Source organism: Symphalangus syndactylus, chromosome 18 (assembly GCF_028878055.3).
Source record: "Symphalangus syndactylus isolate Jambi chromosome 18, NHGRI_mSymSyn1-v2.1_pri, whole genome shotgun sequence".
NCBI lineage: Eukaryota > Metazoa > Chordata > Mammalia > Primates > Hylobatidae > Symphalangus > Symphalangus syndactylus.
Window position 1 is genome coordinate 70,350,846 of NC_072440.2, and position 22,380 is coordinate 70,373,225.

Consider the following 22,380-nt stretch of genomic DNA (forward strand, 5'->3'; position numbering starts at 1 on the left):
CAGCAGTGGCACCTCCTTCCTTTAGCAGCAGCTAAATCCATTCTGCAGTTTTCCCCACACTCAGAGCATGCTTCGTTGTCCCTACTTCTCGGCCCAGTGATGCTGCCTCTGGAATCGGCTGGTGACGCCATCCTAGAGGTCTGGGTCCTGGCCCCGGGTTTTAATCATTCCTACCTCCTCCTCCTATTTCTTCAGGTCTAGGGTAGTGCTTCCTGTACCAAGTGAACACTTTATGCCTCATAACTATTTTTAAAGATTAAATTCTCTGTTCAAATAATTGCTGTGGTTTCTGCCTCCAGCCAGGATGTTGAATGATACACTGTCTCAGCTTTTTTGAAAAATAAACAAGTTCATGCCTACAAAACATGTAAATAATGCCTAGCACATGGTAAGTGCTCAATAGATGCTAGTTCTGACTACTGAGTGCCTAGAGTATAGAGGGCTGGGAAGCAGCCAGAGACATGGGACACTGGGTCCCTCCCTTGGCACACTCATGGTCAGTTGGGGAAAAGTGTCCACAAACAGGTAATTTGAATGTGATAATGGAGAGACGATCAAGAAGAAATGAGAGGCCGGGTGCGGTGGCTCATGCCTGTAATGCCAGCACTTTGGGAGGCTGAGGCGGGCAGATCACCTGAGGTCAGGAGTTCAAGACCAGCCTGGCCAACATGGTGAAACCCTGTCTCCACCAAAAATATAAAAATTAGCTGGGCGTGGTGGCAGGTGCTTGTAATCCCAGCTACTCAGGAGGCTGAGGTAAGAGAATCACCTGAACCCAGGAGGTGGAGGTTGTGGTGAGCCGAGATTGCACCACTGCACTCTGGCCTAGGCAACAAAGCGAGACTCCATCTCAAAAAATAAAAAAAGAAGAAGAAGAAGAAGAAGAAGAAAAAATGAGAGCTGAAGAATGATCAGAGAAGCATCAAAGAAGAAGATGCTTGTGCTGGAGCTTGAGGGAGACAGGGCCTGGGACAGAAGGAAGATGTGTTGTGTGGGGTGGTGTGGCTCATTTGGAACATGAGAACTCAAGTGCTTTAGCTGGAGCACAAGGGGCGGAAAGATGTGGGGTCTTTCCGCACAAGGGGCAGAAAAATGTTGGTAGTGGCGTCGTGGGGTCATGCCCTGGACCTGAGAGGCCCATGGTCAGCACTTAGACTGTAGGTACTGCAGATTTTCAGGAGGAGGAACATCCCTAACTCTAGGTTTCAGAAAGATCACTCTATTTATAATGAAGAAGATGCAAGTCGCAGGATGGGAGATGCAAAACTACAGCCTGGGATGATGGTTATGAGTCTGTTGTAACTTCCAGCCGAGACAGAAGGCCTTGCAGACAGTTTGATTGGAGAGACAAGATATGCACAGGAAAAAGAAATCTGGGAAAAGCAATAAAATATTTATAAAATACGTATTTATTTGTTTGTGACATAGTCATAACAAAGTGCACTCTCGGCTCACTGCAGCCTCGACCTCCTGGGCTCAGGTGATCCTCCCACCTCAGCCCTCTGAATAGCTGGGACCAGGCACATGCCACTATGCCCAGCTAAGTTTTTGTATTTTGTAGAGATGGGGTTTTGCCATGTTGCCCAGGCTGGTCTCAAACTCCTGGGCTCCAGTGATCCTCCCGCCTTGGCCTCCCAAAGCTCTGGGATTACAGGTGTGAGCCACCATGCCTGGCCTAGAATATTTAATAGTACTAAAATTTGTTCTAAGAAAGCACCTTAATTTATTATGATCTGGTGGCACTCATTGTTAGTATTAAAAATGATTCATTATTACTATAGAATAACCATGATTAGTAAGATATAATTTGTATTAGTTTATTTAATACTTATAACAGGCCTATGGGACAGCAAGATTATTAACTCTATTTTAAAGATGGGGAAGGAGAGGCACAAAAAGACTCTGTAATTTGCCTGTGGTCACAGAAAAGTAGGCCTGGAACCTCTGAAGCCTGGCTCCAGAGTCCACCTGCTTAACTACTCACTGGGCTTGCACTGTGTCTGAGATCAGCACACAGGGACCCAGGAGACTGATGGCTGGGCCAATCAGATGGTCTCTTACAGCTGAGCCACATGAGCCGAACCCTGAATGATGGGTGGAGGCAGAGGGTCCAAGGGGACAGGTCGAGTCCAGGTGAGGGAAATCACACACCATCAAAAACAGCTAAGCCAGGGAAAGACCCCAAGAGGGCTGCACTGTGAGGTGGCCCTGGTCATATATGATCATATTCTCAATGCTCCTTGGCAGACACCAAGGCAAGGTTGAGCCCAGTGCAATGGCGTGAATACCTGAGCACAGTCCCCAGAGAACCTTCCATGGGACACCTGTGACGGGAAAGGGAAGCCTGTACTGAGTGGCCCCTGCTCATGCCCTTGGCTGGGAGCCTTCTCCTGGGGGGCTCACCCATGGGTTGAACACTTCACCAGCAGTTTTACATTCATTGGCTTCTTTTAGTCCTCACAATGACCCTAGCAAGGCATGCAATGGTAAAGAGGAAGAAACAGTGAAGAAGTGACTTGCCTATGGCCCCCTGGCTGGTAAACATGGGAGCTAGGCTTCAAACACAAGCATGTCTGATTCCCAAGCCCACGTTCTTTCCTATACACTGTGGAGGACAGAAGCCAAGCTTTTAAAACATTCTGTTTCATGCTTTGTCTGATTATAGAGGAAATGAAATAGCCTTTCCCTCAATAGCCCCCTGCTACCCTTACTCTCTCCTCCTGTGGGGGTTGAACAGTATATCAAATGTAATGGACTGTCTCCCATTCCCTCACAAAATTCACATGTTGAAAGCCTAATCGCCAAGGTGATGACATTAGGAGGTGGGATCTTCGAGAAGTCATTAGGTCACGAGGGAAGAATCCTCGTGAGTGGATTAGCCCCCTTAGAAAAGAGACCCAGAAGTGCTCCCTTGCTCGCTTCCACCAAGTGAAGACAGATGGAAAAGGTGCCGACTATGAACCAGAAAGCATGCCCTCACCAGACACCAAATCTGCCAGCGCCCTAACCTTGGACTTCCCAGCCTCCAGAACTGAGAAATAAACATCAAGCAGCCAGACTGGACTAAGACACTGAGGGAAGGAACTGGGTGTCCACAGCTCAGTCACTTCCCGCTTCCCTCCTTTGGTTGGGTTTCATCTATGAGAGTCTGCAGCAGGGTCCAGAGCCTGCCATCTGAAGAGAGGACTGGAAGACCCAGCTCCCTCTGTCCTCTGTTTTGGGAATGTGCATTAGCAATATGCATTGAAGCTGGCTGGATAAATATTGCTCTAGAAGACCAATTTTCTCTCTCATGGCACAATGAATTATGGGAAACCTATTTGGTCCAAACCACATCCCCACGACCTCCCATAACCAACAATGAATGATACAGTAGCCAGAGTAAGAACTATGGACCTCAAACCAGCCGAGGTCTGAATTCCAGCTATGCTCTTTACTTAGCTGTGTGTGTCCTTGAACAACTTGTTTCTCTTCTTGGAACCTGTTTCCTCAAGTGCAAGGTGGCGATCAGGAAGCCTGGCAAAGTAGGTAAGAGGGTTAAACAAATGCCTAGCTCAGTGCTTGCATGTTAGAGTGGCTCTGTAACGGGTGGGTTTCCTTCCCTCTCAAAGACGGGGCAGGGAAGGAGGAGTTCTGCCTTCCTTTCTCCTTCCTGCCGGCATCAGCCAGGAAGCAAGCACTCAGCATTCAGGAGGGTAGAGACGGCTGGCAGGGATGAAACTATTTGATGAGGCTTACATTTCAGGGCCGGACGAGTGTGCAATATGTGCTTTTCTTGATGTGCCTTTTGAAGGGTATGAGAGGGAAGACTCTCCCCTTAGAACACATTTGATCTGGGCATAAGATCCTGGGCCACGCATTAAAATAATTGCATGTGGGCTGGTGTCACTCACACCCAGTGAGAGGATCGTGTCGTCTTTGCGAATGATGCTGGTGCTTGCCAAGTGCTGAGCCAGCAGGAAGGTTGATGGATGTGAATCTGACTGAGGAAATGCAAGCTTCCTCAACAGGGAGAAACTTAAACTAAGTGAAGAGAAGGGCTGGCCTATGGACCACAAACAAGGCTTAATGGATTGTGCACAAATCTGCCAGGTACTTAAGAGACATGGTCTCATTAAATCCTCCAAACAAGCCCGTTTGAATCCCATTGTCCACTTTATGGAGATGGTATGTGACTTGCCTATATTTCACAGCTGGTAAGTTGCAGCGCTGAGACTGGAAGCCAGCTCTAAAGCCTAGACCTGAGATTCTTAACTACTATCATATCTAGTCCTAAAGGGCTGAGCATTTGACAGATGAGGAGAGTGAAATTTACAGAGAAATGAGTCTGCCCAACATCATATGGTGAGTCTGTGCCAAGTCAGGGTTGGGACTAGGACCCAGGTCTCCTGGTGCCCCACAACCCACCCCAAGCCATCTGTTAGCTCATCAAGCCTCATCCTGCTCTGCATCTGTCTAGTTTGTGTATTTACTACAGGCAAGTGCTGGTGTTATACAAGAAGGAAGATGGGGGAGTGGATGGCGAGGTCATGGGCAAGCAAAGGGGGTTCTGAAGAGTGCTTTGCAATCCAGCTCCCTCTGATCGGCAAGCCCATTCAAAAATCTATTAAGGTATATTCAGATTTACATTTTGCACCTGAGTTTTTAATCATCAGGACATAGAATACTCCATTACCTTGTGCTAGGATCTAAACAAATAATATTTAGTTTGGTGCAAAAAGTACTTGCAGTTTTTGCCATTTTAATTACTTTTTGCACCAACCTAAATAGCCATCATGTATTTAATACCCATTATATGCTAGACATTAGGCTGGTGTTTTTTGTTTGTTTATTTGTTGTTTTAGAGACAGGGTCTATGCTGTATCACCTAGGCTGGAGTACAGTGGTGCAATCTGGGCCCACTGCAGCCTCAATCTCCCAGATTCAAGTGATTCTTCTCCTGAGTGGCTGGGACTACAGGCACACACCACCATGCCCAGCTAATTTTATTTTTTGTAGTGTTGCCCAGGCTGGTCTCAAACTCCTAAACTGAAGTGATCCTCCTGCTTCAGCCTCCCAAACTGCTAGGATTACAGCACTTTGAGCCACTGCGTCTGGCCAGGCCAGGGTTTTTTATGTATGTATGTATCCATATACATATATATGGATATTAAATACATAATACCTATTATTTACTTCTCTACATTGAATGTGATCATGGGATTATTGAGGAAGGAAAATAGCTCTCACCTTTCCCTCAATAGCCCCCTACTGTCCTTACTCTCTCCTGCGGGGGTTGAATAGCTTATTAGATGTAATGGACTGTCTCCCACTCCCCCTCAAAATTCATAAATGTGATTGTGGGATCACATTCAATCAAAACAACCTGGTACGGCGGTTTCTATTATTATCTTCATTTTACAGAGGATGAGTGTGAGTCTCAGACTAGCCCAGGGTCACTCAGTGAGTACGTGCTCAAGCTTAAAACAAAATCAGATCTGTCTTGCTCAGTATATTAGTCAGGGTTCTCTAGAGGGACGGAACCAATAGGATAGATACATAAAGGAGTTTATTAAGTCTTAACTTACACAATCACAAGGTCCCACAATAGGCTGTCTGTAAGCTGAGGAGCAAAGAGAGCCAGTCCAAGTCCCAAAACTGAAGAACTTGGAGTCTGATGTTTGAGGGCAGGAAGCATCCAGCACGGGAGAAAGAGGTGGGCTGGCAGGCTAGGTCAGTCTCTCCTTTTCACATTTTTCTGCCTGCTTTATATTTGCTGGCAGCTGATTAGATTGTGGCCACCAGATTAAGGGTGGATCTGCCTTCTCCAACCCACTGACTCAAATGTTAATCTCTTTTGGCAGTATTCTCACAGACACACCTGGGAGCAATACTCTGTATCCTTCAATCCAATCAAGTTGACACTCAGTATTAACCATCACACTCAGAAATGATTTTCTTTCTATCATATCTCATTTATTCATTCAACAGATAGTAAGATGAGCACTGATTTTGTGCCAGACACTGATCTGGGGGCTGTGAATGCAGAGATACACACAAGAGACCACACTCTCTTCCTGAAACTTACAACTTAGAGAGGAAGGTATCACAAAACTGTCCATTTTAAACTACAAGTATGATAACGTGCATTTAAAGAGGCTGTTGGTGATTTTTCCTGGGTAGGGTCACATTAAGTGGAAAGAAACCAAGACCCAGAGTGGGAAAGTGACTTACCCAGAGTCACACAGCAGAGGTAGAAGTAGAGGCCAGCTTCTGTCTCCTGGGCCACTGCTCTTTCCACTAAACCACATCTCTCATTCTGAAAATCTGACTTAGCATCTGTGTTGCCGATACATATATATTTTTTAATCAGTGCTTGTGTGACTGCTAAGAAATGTTACGTCTTGGTCCCTTGAGGGAAAGAATCACCCATCATTGCTGGCTTGGGGGCAGCAAGCTGGTGACTACTAAGGAATGTCTTGTCCTGGTCCCTTGAGGGAAAGAATCAGCCATCATTGCTCGCTTGGGGGCAGCAAAAACTGGTGGTGTAGACATTTATTGACAGGCTTTCACATCTGAGACAGAGTGACACTGAAGAATGTGCCCAAAACAGATTTTTGTAAGGAGCTGATAAGTGCATGTGGATCTACAAGGATTGTGATGAAAATCTACGATAACTTGTTCCACTTTCTGAGGCATGTTATCAAGTAGTAGTAATAATTATTATTAGCAGCTAACATGTATCAGACACTTACTGTATGCCAGGCACTGCTCTGAAAACTTTGCTTCTAATAGCTCATTTACTCTTTACACAACTCCATGAGACAAGTGATGCTCTTACCATGTTACCTGTCAGGTGAGAAAAGTTTAGCATGTTGCCTGAAGTTACATAGCTAGAAATTAGGAGAGTCAGGATTTGAACCCAAGCAGATAGAAAAATTAGAATTCTGTGTCCCTTATTTCTCCCATATCTGTCATCATTAAATGAACATGAGATTGACAAAACATGACAGGATCAGAAATGAAACCTACTTTCCTCTTCTAATACCCACCCTTGGGATACTAAGGCTGCATGCAGGGTGATTTAGGATTTCCCAGATACACAGGCGGAGCCTCCAGTCTGGCAGGAAGCAGAGAGAGGGAGGCATGGAAGTTGCATGCTAGGTGGGCTGCAGGAGCTGCCAAGCATCAGGGGCCCCATGGGTGTGATCTGATTGGATCTGAAATGCCTATAAAGGCTGAGTATATGTGCAGACTTGGAGTCAGCCTCTACTGAGCCAGAGAAAATTGACAGAAATTGATTACTGTCCGGGAAACTTAAACATCATCTGGGAAGGCAGCAGAAGTCAATGTGATTAAAGGAGACACGAGAAACTCTATCACCCATCAAGGGCACAGAAGAAAGCAGTTCAAAGGCAGAAACAAGACCTCAGTGCCAGGACAAGGCTGTGGAAAGAGTCCAGCCAACACTTCTGATGCACTTAGACCCCAGAGGGTTCATAAAAGTAATTAATGGTGCGAAAGAGCGAAGAAATCAGAGCCTGTGTGCAAATGGCCAGGTGAATAAGAACATGGATCTTATCTTTTCCAAGTTACTGGGATAAGAGGCATTAGAAAATGGGTCTCCATCTCAACACTCCAACTGACCTCCTATAATCCACAGAATAACACCTAGCCTGATAGGTAGGCCTGATGCAAACTGCCTCCCACTTATGATTCCAGCTCTATATCCAGGCTAAAAGGCATTCCTAGTATTTCTTAAACCTGTCTGTCATGATGCTGTGTCTTTCCATATTCTCTCCCCCTTGCTAGAATGTCCTTACTTTCTCTCTACAATGCCCTACCTTCTTTTCTCTTCCTTCCTTCCTTCCTTCCTTCCTTCCTTCCTTCCTTCCTTCCTTTCCTTCCTTCCTTCCTTTTTCTTCCTTCCTTCCTTCCTCTCTTCTCTCTCTCTCTCTCTCTTTCTTTCCTCCTCCTCCTCCTCCTTCTTCTTTTTCTTTTTTTTCTGAGACAGAGTCTCACTCTTGTCACCCAGGCTGGAGTGCAATGATGCAATCTCAGCTTACTGCAATCTCCACCTCCCAGGTTTAAGCGATTCTCCCGCCTCAGCCTCCCGAGTAGCTGCGACTACAGGCATGTGCCACCACACCTGGCTAATTTTTGTATTTTTAGTAGAGACGAGGTTTCGCCATGTTGGCCAGTCTGGTCTCAAACTCCTGACGTCAGTTGATCCACCCACCTCGGCCTCCTAAAATGCTGGGATTACAGGTGTGAGCCTCCGTGCCTGGCCTCCTATCTCCTTTTCTACCAATGCCAACTCATCCTTCATGGCTGAGCTCAAATGCATATGTTCTGCAAAGCTTTTCCTGAACACTCACATTGACACCTCCATGCGTGTCTCCCCCTCCACCCCATTCTTCCTAACAGAACACTAATTTTGTTTGTAGTTGCAATGTCCCCCGCCCCTGTGAATGGATCGTGACCCAAGATCCAAGCCAATCATGATGATCCAAGTCTCTGATTTCCCAGACTACCTTGCAGCCAGGGGTGGCCACGTGACCTAGGAATGCCCAAAAAGTTACATAGGGAAGTATTCGATTTCCTAATAAAAAGGTTCACATATGGCTAGTGTCCTCTTCTCACTTCACTCACCTTTCTATCGTAAACAGAGATGTGATGACTAGAACCATGACAGCCATCTTGTGACCATGAGAGGTCAACACATTGCTCTCCTATGAGCCAGTGTCTGTGTTTGCTTACTCTAGAGTTTTCAGGTAAGAAATTCAAACCCCCTACTTTATTTTAAGCCACTGCAAATTGAGTTTTCTGATTCTCATTGTAAGCATTCCTAACATAACATCCTAGGCAACTGCTAGGTCCTTCTTCAGTGCTCTACAGGCTCTTGCAGTTAGCTCTATTAGAGAACTCATTGCATGCTTCTTGTAATTATTTATTTACATGCCTGCACCTGGCAGCATTGGGAGGTGAATTTCCAGGCTGGCAGGGAACTTGACTTCTTATTCTTTTGGAGTGCTACAGTGCCTGGCACGTAGTTAGTATTCAGTAGCTGCCCTTTGGTTCAAGAATGGAAATCATGATGATAATATTCTCAATAATCCTCACTCTGTCTGTCTACAGTAAATCAATGATAAAAGCTCTACTAATGTGGGATTTGGAATGGAGAAACATAGTCCCCTTTTCTTTGTCTAAGGGACAAACAGCTTGTTACTTTTTCTTGAAGGAGTTTAAGCTCCCGCTGTTATCCCCTTGTTTGGATTTTCAAAGAGAAGGACAATATTTTCACAAGTCCTTTTCCTTGTCATCTTCGGGATTATGACACATGAGAGAAAAGGAGGAGCAGACAAACCTACAAGTCAGACCCAGCTCCAGCTCTGATCTGCACTTAGTTGCTATGTAACCTGCACCTAGTTGCCTGATATCCCAGAGACAGCCCCTCATCTGTAGAAGGGGCATAACCACAACTACTTTGCAAAGTTGTGGTCAATATCAGGACTGATGAAATGATGGAGATAAAGGTATATTGCAGGTGTTCATTCAGTTATAAAAGACATCTGGTTTAGACTTCATGAAAGAGTCACCTTACCAATGAAGAAGGCTGGATGAAAACAGAACCTCTATGGGGGAAGGAGGAGTAAAAAACAAGATTTTAAATATGGGACTGCAGATTGTCACACAACCTGAGGGGTAAGGATAGGGAAGGTACAGACAACACAGCCCAGAGATGAAGCCAGGCCAAGGGCAGGTCCTCCTGGCTAGACTTCAAGGAGAGACCCGAAAAGGGGACTATTCTGAAACACAGGCACTTTAAATTGGGTTTAAAGTACTGGGCAGATGGGAGGCGGAGGTTGCGGTGAGCCAAGACTGCGCCACTGCACCCCAGCCTGGGCAACAGAGTGAGACTCTGTCACAAAAAACAAACAAACAAACAAACAAACAAAAAAAGTACTAGGCAGAGATCAAGAGTGCTGTTGGGCAGGGGCAAGGCACTGATCTGGTAAGACTTAGGTTCAAATTTTACCACTGCCTTTTCTGTCACTCCAAACTACCTACTATATTTGAACCTCTGTCTTCCAACCTCTTAAAAGAAAATAATAATACCTGCTGCAAAGGATCAATGAAACAAAAGCTGCAATGGCATTGTAGTAGGTAATTTTATGTGTCAACTTGACTGGATCATGGTGTGCCCCAATATTTGGTGAAACAATTATTTCTAGGTGTGTTTGTGGGGGTGTTTGCAGATGAGATTAGTGTCTGAATCAGTGGACTCAGAAAAGCAAATGGCTCTTCCCAGTATGGGGAGCCATCGTCCAATCCATTGAAGCCCTGAATAGAACAAAAAGCTGAGGAAGTAGAAATTTGCTTTTTTTTTTTTTTTTTTTGGCTCACTATTTGAGCTGGGACATCAGTCTTCTCCTCCTTTCAGACTGGGAGCGATATGGTTTGGCTGTGTCCCCACCCCAATCTCATCTTGAATTGTAGCTCCCATAATCTCCAGGTGTTGTGGGAGGGGCCTGGTGGGAGGTAATTTAATCATCGGGGTGGGTTTTTCCTGTGCTGTTCTCTTGATCGTGAATAAGTCTCACAAGATCTGATGGTTTTATAAAGAGCAGTTTCCCTGCACATGCCCTCTTGCCTGCTGCCATGTAAGACATGCCTTTGCTCCTCCTTCGTCTTCTGCCATGATTGTGAGGCCTCCACCTAGCTAGGTGGAACTGTGAGTCCATTAAACCTCTTTTTCTTTATAAATCACCCAGTCTCAGATATTTCTTCATAGAAGTATGAACATGGACGAATACAGGGATTTAACCATCAGCTTCCTTGGTTCTCAGGCCTTCAGACTGAGATTGAATTGTATCACTGGCTTTCCTGGGAACTCAGCTTGTAGATGGCAGATGGTGGGCCTTCTCTGCCTCCATAACCCATGGGTCAATTCTCATAATTAGTATCTTCAGATAGATATACATTCTATTTCCTATTGGTTCTATTTCTCTGGAGAATCTAATATAGGTGTCCACCATGGAGCCTGCAGCAGATCCGTGCTCAGTGCTTGTGATGTGAATCAAGTCTGTGGAATATACACACTCCATTCCCACATGATTCTCTCTGAGGGAGGCTCAGCACTAGCTAAAGTGACACTGTCCAACATCCCAGACTGCTGGATCCTTCAGTGCAAGAGCTGTGTTCTATCCAACTTTGCATGCAAAAGGAGGCTTGGTCAATGTTTGCTGACTCCCCATGGATTGTATCTCAGCTGTTCTATGCTCCCTATGAGCTGCTGAAGCTTCCCTTTCATCCCCCTTCCTTTTCCTTTCCAATTCCTGACAATTATCAGGTACTGCTATTAAATAAAAATTAAATAAAAATGGTGCCCTTTATACCAAGACATCTCTTTCAGCCACAAAAGTTTTGCCACAGTGCAGTCTGGGGTCCTGGTACTCATAACTCTTTGGCTCCTGTCACACAGATTCCTGTTGCCTTTTGGTTTTTAGGAGTCTCGGCCAAAAAGGAAAAGAAAAATTTCTTCCCAGACAAAAACACATCATTATCCAGGAAAGGGGAAGAAAAGAGACCCAACTCATTGATGACTTAGTCCTCTCACTTGGAAAATGTAGACACTTAGGCCAACGCATGAATCCCAGGCCTTGTCTTATATCCTAACATTTCTTATTCTGTTCTCTGTAACATTTCTTATTTTTCCCTGCCCAAGGAGGTAGAGGCTAAGGAGGGGATAAAAGGACAACAGGAAAAGGAAGACTTTTCACAATACTCAGGGCTGGGAAGGTCATGAATCCATGAGACAATTCAGCTGTATTTTCTCTAATGTTCATCATGTTCAATGTGTTGGGATCCTTTATGCTATAAAATGGGGGTAAAAACCAATTTGAACTGGATTCTGTTACATGCAAAGAATTCCTGATGCTGCCTTGATAGCAGGACATGAAAAAAGATGCAAACAGCATTAAGTGTCCTCAATGACTGCTGCCTTTATGCGACTTCCCTGCAGACAACCCACACAAGACCAGGAGTGATAACCAGCCCGTATTCTTCCTGTCTCTATGGAAGAGCCACCCCACAGTGTCCTCCTCGGGGGTGTGATTGGAGGACAGGCAGGCTAGAAGGAAGCAGATCCCACCTCTAGAGGTTGGCATGGGATCCTTAGCTGAGGAATTTGACCAAGGTGGGTGGAGGAGCAGCTGGCTTGAGTCCTGTGGGATGCTGCCAACTTGGCCAAATTTCAGTAATGCCCTTGGGGGTGGGCACCGTAGGATTCGCTGCTTGGAAACCCTGGGAGAGGCAGCTGTGCTTCCTGGTTCCCAGCAGGCACCTTCCGTGAGGCCCACTATCGCTCTTTTGTCTGCCCTGCATCACTGTCCTTTGCAGAAGTAGATCAGGCCTTCTTCCCATGACTCTAATGGGGCTGTCAGTCATGCCTGACCAGCCAGAAGCACAGACACGGACTCCCGCTGACCAGTGAGTCATTCCTGACCATTCCTAAGAACACAGAGATGGGTTCTTGCATGGATACCTGTCCCATGAAGGGTCAACAGAGTCCTTTTGAGGAGACATTAAGAGAAAAGGGGCTTCTCTCTTCAATTTGGGTTCATGAGTGCTAGTCGCTCTTCCATTAGCCTTAGATTTATTTATGTTTTTATTGTACATTTTGCCTGAAATGACAATTGATCATTTGTTTTCTTGTGTGATAGCTGTATTCTGCACTAGAATGTAAGTTCAAGAAGAGCAAAGGCCTGTACTGTCTTGTTCACTATTGTGTAACCAGTGTCTAGCTCATAGCAAGTGTGCAATTAATATCTGTTGAATGACTAAGCTCATAGCAAGTGTGCAATTCAATTAATATCTGTTGAATGGCTAAGCTCTGCCTACTGGCTGGAGGCCTCAGGAAGCCACCCTGCCATAACAGAGAAAAGCAAAGGCAGAGAGGGAGAGAGGGGAGAGGCTAAGTCATGTGAGCACCCATATGTAGCCGCATCAATGCAGAAGGCATGATATGGTGGCATGGCGTTCTCAAATATTGAGGTGTTCTGGGGTTTAAATGAATCTGGCAAAGTCTTCTACCAACCAACCATACTATTACTTATTTTTAGTGCATTTCATAATATTATTTTATAATTACTAATATTTAATTAAAATAACCCTCACAAAATGAATAATGCCTTAAAGAAGAGTCCTGCATTATAACCCAAAGTATAAAATAAATGAGTATATATAGACATAAATGATTTTTAAAATAAGTAAATATAAATGAGAAAAAGTGACCAATCTTTAATTACAGAGAAACTCTAATAATATATGTAGATACTACTATCCCCTTTTCGAGGAGATGGATCTTAATCCCTCCACTTCCAGTGCAGGGTAGATATGACTCACTTCGAAAAAATAAAGTATGAAAGGGAAAATTAGAAACCTTTTGTTTTTTTTTGAGACAGAGTCACCCAGGCTGGTGTGCAGTGGTGCAATCTTGGCTCACTGCAACCGCCGCCTCCTGGGTTCAAGCGATTCTCCTGCCTCAGCCTCCCGAGTAGCTGGGATTACGTGCATGCGCCACCACACCCAGCTAATTTTTGTATTTTTAGTAGAGGTGGGGTTTCACCATGTTGGCCAGGATGGTCTAGATCTCTTGTGTTCATGATCTGCCCGCCTCAGCCTCCCAAAGTGCTGGGATTACAGGTGTGAGCCCCTGCGCCCCGGCAAGAATTAGTAACTTTATAGTGGAGAAATCTAGCAAACATTGCCTTTACTACGTAAGAATGGCTAACATCCCTAGTGATGTTGTATGTGGGCATCATGTACCTCCGGACACAACATGAGGAGGAGGGCACTTCACATCTGTGATAGTCTTTCCAAAAACCTATTCCCTCAGTCTAATCGTGAGAAAGTATACTAGACAAGCCAACTTAAGGGACATTTTAGAAACCACCTGACCAGTACTCCACAAAACTACTGAGGTCAGTCGCAAAAAACCAGGAAAGACTGTGAAATTATGACAGACCCAAGGAGACTCAGGAAATAAAGCTTAAATGGAAAAACTGAGTGAAATACAACGAAAGCTTGAAGTTTACTTGAAAAGCAATATATTGATGTTGGTTTGTCAGTTTTGATGAATGTACCACTGTTAGAAGATGCTGGCCAGGTACGGTGGCTCACGCCTGTAATCCTGGCATGCTGGGAGGCCGAGGTGGGCAGATCACCTGAGGTCAGGAGTTTAAGACCAGCCTGGCCAACATGGTGAAACCCCGTCTCTACTAAAAAAAGAATACAAAAATTAGCCAGGTGTGGTAGCAGCTGCCTGTAATCCCAGCTACTTGGGAGACTGAGGCAGGGAGAGAATTGCTTGAACCTGGGAGGTGGAGGTTGCAGTGAGCTGAGATCGCACCACTGCACTCCAGCCTGGGCGACAGAGCAAGATTCCATTCCCCGCCCCCCACCAAAAAAAAGATGTTAATGTGAGGGGAAATCGAAACCGAATGACAGATACATACAAACTCTTTATGCTACCTTTTAAACTTTTAAGTCTAACATTCTTCCAAATAAAAGTTTATAATTAAAAAAGGGAGTTCTACAAAGCAGCTACAGATTGAGAATACCAATAAGACAAGCTGATGTGAATAGCAAGAAAACAGCTGAGCTGACACTTCTGTTCCCAGTATAAGCTCTTCCTTAGCTCCATTACAAAGTAGAGAAATGACTCCCTAATTGGATCTGACAAGAAACTGGCAAAAAATGTAAATTCTCAAGACTATTTGAAATATGAATTTACAACCACTATCATTCAGGAAGAACTTCAAACTGTGTATTACGCCTTGATATATTACTTAATGTTAGTACAAAGATGTGTGATTAGCAAGACATTTAAAAACAAAGCATTCAGAATATGCAGATGAAGTCGCCATAATTTCTGGATGATGTTTAAAGTCTTGTGATAGTCGGTCTTAAGCTTGACAGTGTTTCACTGAACTCTGTGAAGAGGTTAGAAGTCTCTTTAGAGATTTCTTTCATCAGAATAAAGGATAATAAAGTCCAGTAAGGAGAATACTTGTTTTTCTTTTGCCTTGGCAAAAATGGCTGTAAAAATGTACAAAGATAATATGGTAAGAAAATGAAGTAAGTTCCTTTGTCAGCAAATATTGCAGGAAGAGTCAGAGAAAACCACGCTGAAGGATGGAAGCAACTAGTATTAGACCGAATTACATGGGAGATTTGCTATGGAATTAAATCAAAGTACAGAGTACTGTGTGTAGGCTTACGCTATGTGATAGATTCTGTTTAAGAGAATGAAAGACACAAAGAATGACTTTTTTTGTGAGCACTAAAGGAAAGCTATCCTGCAGAGTTATATACTGAGCAGTAAATTCCTACTTTAATGATAACAATATTTTATGAAAAGAGAGTATGCGGAATCATTAGAGGTACAGTGCTTCAACTGGAATAACAAAAGGATTCTGGAGTAAGGTCACAGAGTCAGCACCCTGCAATGAATTCCTTGACTCCATCATTGCTAAGCACGCCTGCAACAAAGTACCTGAGGCCAGCAGGAACAAGCGCTGCTAGATGCCATTGATTTAGATAATTTTACAAAGGCAAGACTAAAAATAGCTTTACAATTTTACAATACTTTCTAATGACATGAGAGGTGGCAATGAAACTCTGTAACACACAGCTTTGCTGGCTAACTCAAAGCAAAGGACATGTAAGAAATGGCACATGTGAAGAAAGCTTGGTTGCTGGTAGTATTCTATCTCACACTTTTGAAAAAACACACATACTTTAAATCTGACCCTTCGGTGGAAAGGTGACAAATGAGAAAGTAAATATTGTGTTTTCAGACAGAAATTCTGAAACAGCATAGAGCTTTTAGAAAATAAATGTTTGAAATTGTTTCCATGGTTATGGGATTGTGAAGCAAAAAATCATGTTACCTATCAAAGCCCTCATTTCTATATACTTAGAAAACTTCAAAATAGATTTAACTTTGAAAATTAACTTCCAAATAAAAAAAATTACAGTCTTCACCTAAGGTTGATAAGTTCTTGGAGGCTGCAACTTCAAGTGAAATTATATACACTATAAAGAAATCAATTTACCTTGTTAGTTGACATAAACAAGAATTAAGTTCCTATGGCACATAGTGTGTTGTTTCATTTAAAAGTCAGTTTCCGTGAACCTATCGATGACATTAACTGAGGACTTACTGTACGGTAGGTTTTGAATGTGTTATCAAAATGCTAAAGAATATTTAATAAATTATCAAAAGCAAATGATGGTCATCAAGAGAGACTTAAATATAACAGCTGAATGCTACAAATATTTTTGTATGACTTTTGGATTAAACTGAAACAATGAGTATAAAATGTATTCAGCACAGCCAATGATGTACTTTTTTTCCATTTGCATCTGTGCATTTTAGGAGGGATCTTTTTTTTGCAGTCATAGCCATTAAATCCAAGTATTTGTATAACATGCCCTTAAAACTAAGATGATGAATCACTGTGTCACAAAGTACTAAACCAACATTTCAAAAATAATAAAGCACATTCAATAATATTGCTATGTTTAAACATATGAATACTTATAATGTTTTTCGTAAGAGCAAAAGGGTTTATTATTACTAAATTAACTTAAAATTACTCAAATATATAATAAAATGAAACTTTTCTGTTTTATAGCATATTCGTGTACCACAATAAAAATATGTTTGCATTGGAATAGGTCAGATCAGAAATATTTTAGTACTGTGACCCATAGTTTAAATTCCAAGCTCCTTAGTACACAGCCTGAACTCTCTGCTTATCTCCTTGTTATTTTTGGACACCATGATCTTTTAGGCCCCTGTGTTCATTCATACTATCCCTTTTTATGTAGCACCTTCATTTCTGACCTGGATACCTCTAAGCAATGTTGCACAGTATTGTTCACATTATGTGGAAATTAGCAGTTGAAACTTCTGTCGCCCCTGTTTGTAAGGCTCTTTCAGGGCAGGAATTATGATGAACTTGTCTCTATATCCTCAACTTCACTAAGTGTCTTCAAACCCTTGCATACAACGGGCACTCAGTACTGGGTAGCTTGCTAGGCTGAAATGCGTTTTGCAGCCCTTTTCTCAAGGATAGTTTGGATCTTCAAATGTACACCTGGATATGCTACCTGCCTGTTCCCTTCCTGATAACTGGAAAATTAAACCTTGGTCTCTTGCTCACCTTGGTTACTCTTCACTGATCACGGCCAAGCTATGAACCCATGATCCATTCAATTTATGGTCTTTTCCAGAATCTCAAAAGTAGATCTTCTAACTCCTCCTGGACCACCCTTTCTCTGCCTAGCCCTCTGGCTTTCTGAGGCCCAGTGTTAATATCATGCACCCGAGCCTTCTATATGGGAGGCTCTCAGTTAGTGGCTCAATGTCCATGGTCGCCAAATACTGCTTTACAATGGTGCTTCCTTTGCTCAAAATTGTATTCTTCTTAATAGAGCCAGTATTTATGTAAGGAAGTGTGGGCTTCTAAGGAACTTGTCCTACCAGGCATTCTATAATCAAAGGGGTCTTTCCTGTGTGTTGATATAAAATAGATGTGGGAAATGCTGGGGATCAACAAAATCAATCCGATTTTCTGGCTGCAGGACTTCCTAATATAGTATTTGGTATGCAGTACATAGAACTCTGCTCTCCCCATCCTCCTCCCCCAGTTCCCCCGTTTTAAGTCAGTTCAATTAACAGCTCTTAGAACTGTTTGGACATATACTCTGGAAAATGCTGTCGTAGGGTAAAATTTCCAGAGACATCACTTTGCTTCTAGGAATCTTGTTGTTGCTTCTAGCAATAACTGCATTGGAAGTTTATCAGCTATGTGTAACAAAGCCAATGAAGGACAACTGAAATCAATACAGCTCAAGAGTTCAGTTCTGAAAATTATCTAGGAGCAAAAAATGGATGAGTGCTGAGGGAAGACAACAGACTCAAGCTTAAGTCACCCAAGGTCCCGTCTGCTTAGCCTGCCATTCTCTGGCATGATCCAAGGACACATGATGTGAAGGTCGGGTACTATCCCAGCTGTGCCACCAACTGGTGTTTAGCCTTAGGCAAGTCATTTCCCCTTTGTGTGTCTCTATTTCCCATCTTTGAAATAAGAGAGTTGGCCGGGTACAGTGGCTCATGCCTGTAAACCCAGCACTTTGGGAGGCTGAGGTGGGCGAATCACTTGAAGTCAGCAGTTTGAGGCCAGCCTGGCCAACGTGGTGAGACCCATCTCAACTAAAAATACAAAAATTAACCGGCGTGGTGGTGTGTGCCAGTAATCCCAGCTACTCGGGAGGCTGAGGCAGAACTGCTTGAACCTGGGAGGCAGAGGTTGCAGTGAGCGGGGATCACGCCATTGCACTGTGCCTGGGCAATAGAGCGAGACTCCATATCAAAAAAAAAAAAAAGAAAAAGAAAAAGGGAAAAAGAAAAGAAAGAGAAAAGAAAAGAAAAGAAATAAGACAGAACAGAGAAGTAGAAGAGTGCCTTTTTATGTGTCTGCCCACTAGCCAAATGGTAACTATTCCCAGAGAATGCTTCTACACTGTTGGTGGGAAAGCAAATTAGTGCCTCTACGGAAAACAGCATGGAGATTTCTCACAGAACTAAAAACAGATCTACCATTCAATCTAACAATCCTACTACTCAGTATCTACCCAAAGGAAAAGAAATCATTGTAACAATAAGATAGCTATACTTGTGTGTTCACTGCAGCACTATTCACAATAGCAAAGATACAGAGTCAGCCTAAGTGTCCATCAATGGATTAACGGAGAAAGAAAATGTGGGGTGTAGGTATATATATATATATGAATACTATTCAGCCATGAAAAAGAATGAAAACATGGATGGGACTGGAGGCCTTATTTTAAGTGAAATACTCAGAAACAGAAAGCCAAATAACTGCATGTTCTCATTTTAAGTGGGAGCTAAATGGTGAGGGCACATGGATAAAGAGTGTGGAATAATAGACACTGGAAACTCTGAAGGGTGGGAGGGTGGGAGGGGGAAGATGGATGAGTAATTACTTAATGGATACAATGTACATTATTTTGGGTGATGGTTATCCTAAAAGCCCAGACTTCATCACTATGTAATATATCCATGTAACAAAACTGCACTTGTACCACTTATATGTATACAAAAAAGAGGCCGGGTGCAGTGGCTCATACCTGTAATCCCAGCACTTTGGGAAGCTGAGGCAGGCAGATCACCTGAGGTCAGGAGCTCGAGTCCAGCATGAGAAACATGGAGAAACCCCATCTCTACTAAAAATACAAAATTAGCCAGACATGGTGGCCCATGCCTGTGATCCCAGCTACTTGGGAGGCTGAGGAAGGAGAATCACTTCAACCTGGGAGGCGGAGGTTGAGGGGAGCCGAGATTGCACCATTGCACTCCAGCCCGGGCAACAAGAGCGAAACACTGTCTCAAAAAAAAAAAAAAAAAAAAAAATTATACAAAAAAGCTTAATAGGTTTACTAGAATGTCTCAAAGCCTTGTACTACTTTATGTATTGTCCCTTTTAATCTTTCCATCTCTTCTATAAAGTCATGAGGAAAAGTTCCTAGTTTTTCTGATGAAAAGACTTGGTTAGGGTGAGTTAAAGAACTGAGTGACAGCCTGGCCCAGAGCGGGTGCTCTGCCATGTCTGCTGGGGGAATGAGAGATCCCAGCATACAAGCCACAGGGCAATAATCCCAAAGGACAGGCTACTTAAATAGGAGACAGCTGCCTCATATTTAATTCTGAAGACTCCTTGAGTTTACTGGTCAAAGCAGTGTACACAGAGATCATAAAACACTGACAGCCCTTGGACGTAGGTCATACAATGAAATGAAACCGGCACTGGCCTGAAGTGAAAAAGAAGTCTGACTAGAAGGTAGTAATTCAAGATTTTAGATCTTCTTCCCCAAACCAACTGTTTTTTTTCTTCCCCGATCCATCCCAATCGTCCAAAATCAACCTTAACATTCATCATTCTTATTACCCTGTGTTTTCCCTGCCTCATTTTTCACTGTAGTCTGCTTAGCTGTGATATGTTCAGCATGCTGATATGTGGTAGCCCCTCATCTTCCCCCAAAGATGTAGAAACTGACACAACTCTAACTATTATAAAATGTTTCCATGCTTGAGTTATGGGCTACTTTTTTAATGCAAATACTACAAATTGCCCCTAAGAAGATATATCATTTCCTCCTATGGCTGGCATGTTTTCTCTTGTTTTTTTCTCTTCTGCTTTAGGATTTTTCTTTTAGGTGTACTCAATTCCCAATTTATAAATGGACTGGGGTCTAAGATTCAGCCTCTGAGTCTGTTGTTTAAAATTCAAATGTCCTGGCTGGGCGCAGTGGCTCATGCCTGTAATCACAGCACTTTGGGAGGCTGAGCTGGGTGGATCACGAGGTTAGGAGTTCGAGACCACCCTGGCTAACACAGTGAAATCCCATCTCTACTTAAAATACAAAAAAAAAAACATTAGCTGGGTGTGGTGGCGGGCACCTGTAGTCCCAGCTACTCGGGAGGCTGAGGCAGGAGAATGGCGTGAACCCGGGAGGTGGAGCTTAAAGTGAGCCGAGATCGCACTACTGCACTCCAGCCTGGGCAACAGAGTGAGACTCCATCTAAAAAAAAAAAAAAAAAACAAATTCAAATGTCCTTTCAAGGATACAGTATTATTAACGGGCTCTGTTCTGGAGTTAACCCTCTAAAATCCACTTAATCCAAACAGAGTTCATGCAGAATAGCCCTACACCAGAGGACTGTATACAGTCCCATACAATAGTTCTATAGTCATTATGTTATATATCATGTTTTCACTGGAAAATATTTTCAGGTGGAAACTCATTGCTGCATCAGAGGAAAATGCTGTGGACTTGGAATCAGACAGATGTGAGTTGGAATCTCAGCTCTGTCTTATTTAGCTGTGTGACTGGGCAAGAAAAGTGACTTAACCTGTGTGATCCTTCATTTTCTGACTTATAAAATGAAAAACGATTTACCTTGTGAGACTTGGGAAGATTAAGTGAGGTCACGCCTGGAACACCATTCCCACCCAATCATCCCGGAAAACTCCTTTTCATCTTTTGAGGCCCACAATGAAGCTGTGACAGCTTACTTCTGTAGGATAAACATACCTGAGAGCAGCAACTTTAGCAACCCTTAGAATGACCCTGTATGGCAGACTCATCTTTTTTTTTTTTTTTTTTTTTTTTTTTGAGACAGAGTCTCGCTCTGTCGCCAAGGCTGGAGGGCAGTGGCATGATCTCGGCGCACTGCAAGCTCCACCTCTTGGGTTCACACCATTCTCCTGCCTCAGCTTCTCGAGTAGCTGGGACTACAGGCGCCCACCATCACGCCCGGCTAATTTTTTTGTATTTTTAGTAGAGACGGGGTTTCACGGTGTTAGCCAGGATGGTCTCGATCTCCTGACCTCGTGATCTGCCCGCCTTGGCCTTCCAAAGTGCTGGGATTACAGGTGTGAGCCACCGCGCCCAGCCGGCAGACTCATCTCAACGTGTGTTCTGAGCTAGACAATCTAGGAGTGGCCAACCCAGAGATTCCTTCCTTGTCTATAAGGAATATCTGAGCCCATATATGGGACCAAAGTCCTGCGTTTTGGGTTAAATGAAGGTTGCCAGTTAGAGTTCTGTATTAGCCCATTCTCACATTGCTATAAAGAAATCACATCTGTAATCCCTGCACTTTGGGAGGCTGAGGTGGGCAGATCACTTGAGGTCAGGAGTTTGAGACCAGTCTGGCCAACATGGTGAAACCTCGTCTCTATTAAAAATACAAAAATTAGCCAGGCGTAGTGATGTGTGCCTGTAGTCCCAGCTACTTGGGAGGTTCAGGCAGGAGAACTGCTTGAACCTGGGAGGTGGAGGTTGCAGTGAGCCAAGACCACGCCACTGGGCTCCAGCCTGGGCAACAGAGTGAGGCTGTGTCTCCAGAAACAAAAACAAAAAACCCTGAGGGCTGGTAATTTATAAAGAGATCTAATTGGCTCATGGTCCTGCAGGCTGTACAGGAAGCATAGTGGCATCTGCTTCTGGAGAGGCCTCAGGAAACTTACAGTCATGGCAGAAGGGGAAGCAAGCATGTCTTATGTGGCCACAGCAGCAAGAGAAAGAGGGAGGAGATGCTATACACTTTCAGACAATCGGATCTTGTGAGAACACTATCATAAGAACAACACGATGGGGATGGTGCTAAACCATTCATGAGAAACCACCCCCATGATCCAAGCACCTCCCAGCAGGCCCCACTTCCAGCACTGGGGATTACATTTCAACATGAGATTTGGATGGGGACACAGATTTAAACTGTATCAAGGTCATTAGTGGGAG

The 22,380-nt window shown here is 43.7% G+C and overlaps 1 protein-coding gene across 6 annotated transcripts in view; it reads right to left on the bottom strand.

Annotated features, from left to right (window-relative positions):
- LARGE1 (LARGE xylosyl- and glucuronyltransferase 1) overlaps nucleotides 1-22,380 on the bottom strand; it is a 641,552-nt gene that overhangs the window by 67,726 nt on the left and 551,446 nt on the right. The window lies entirely within an intron of this gene.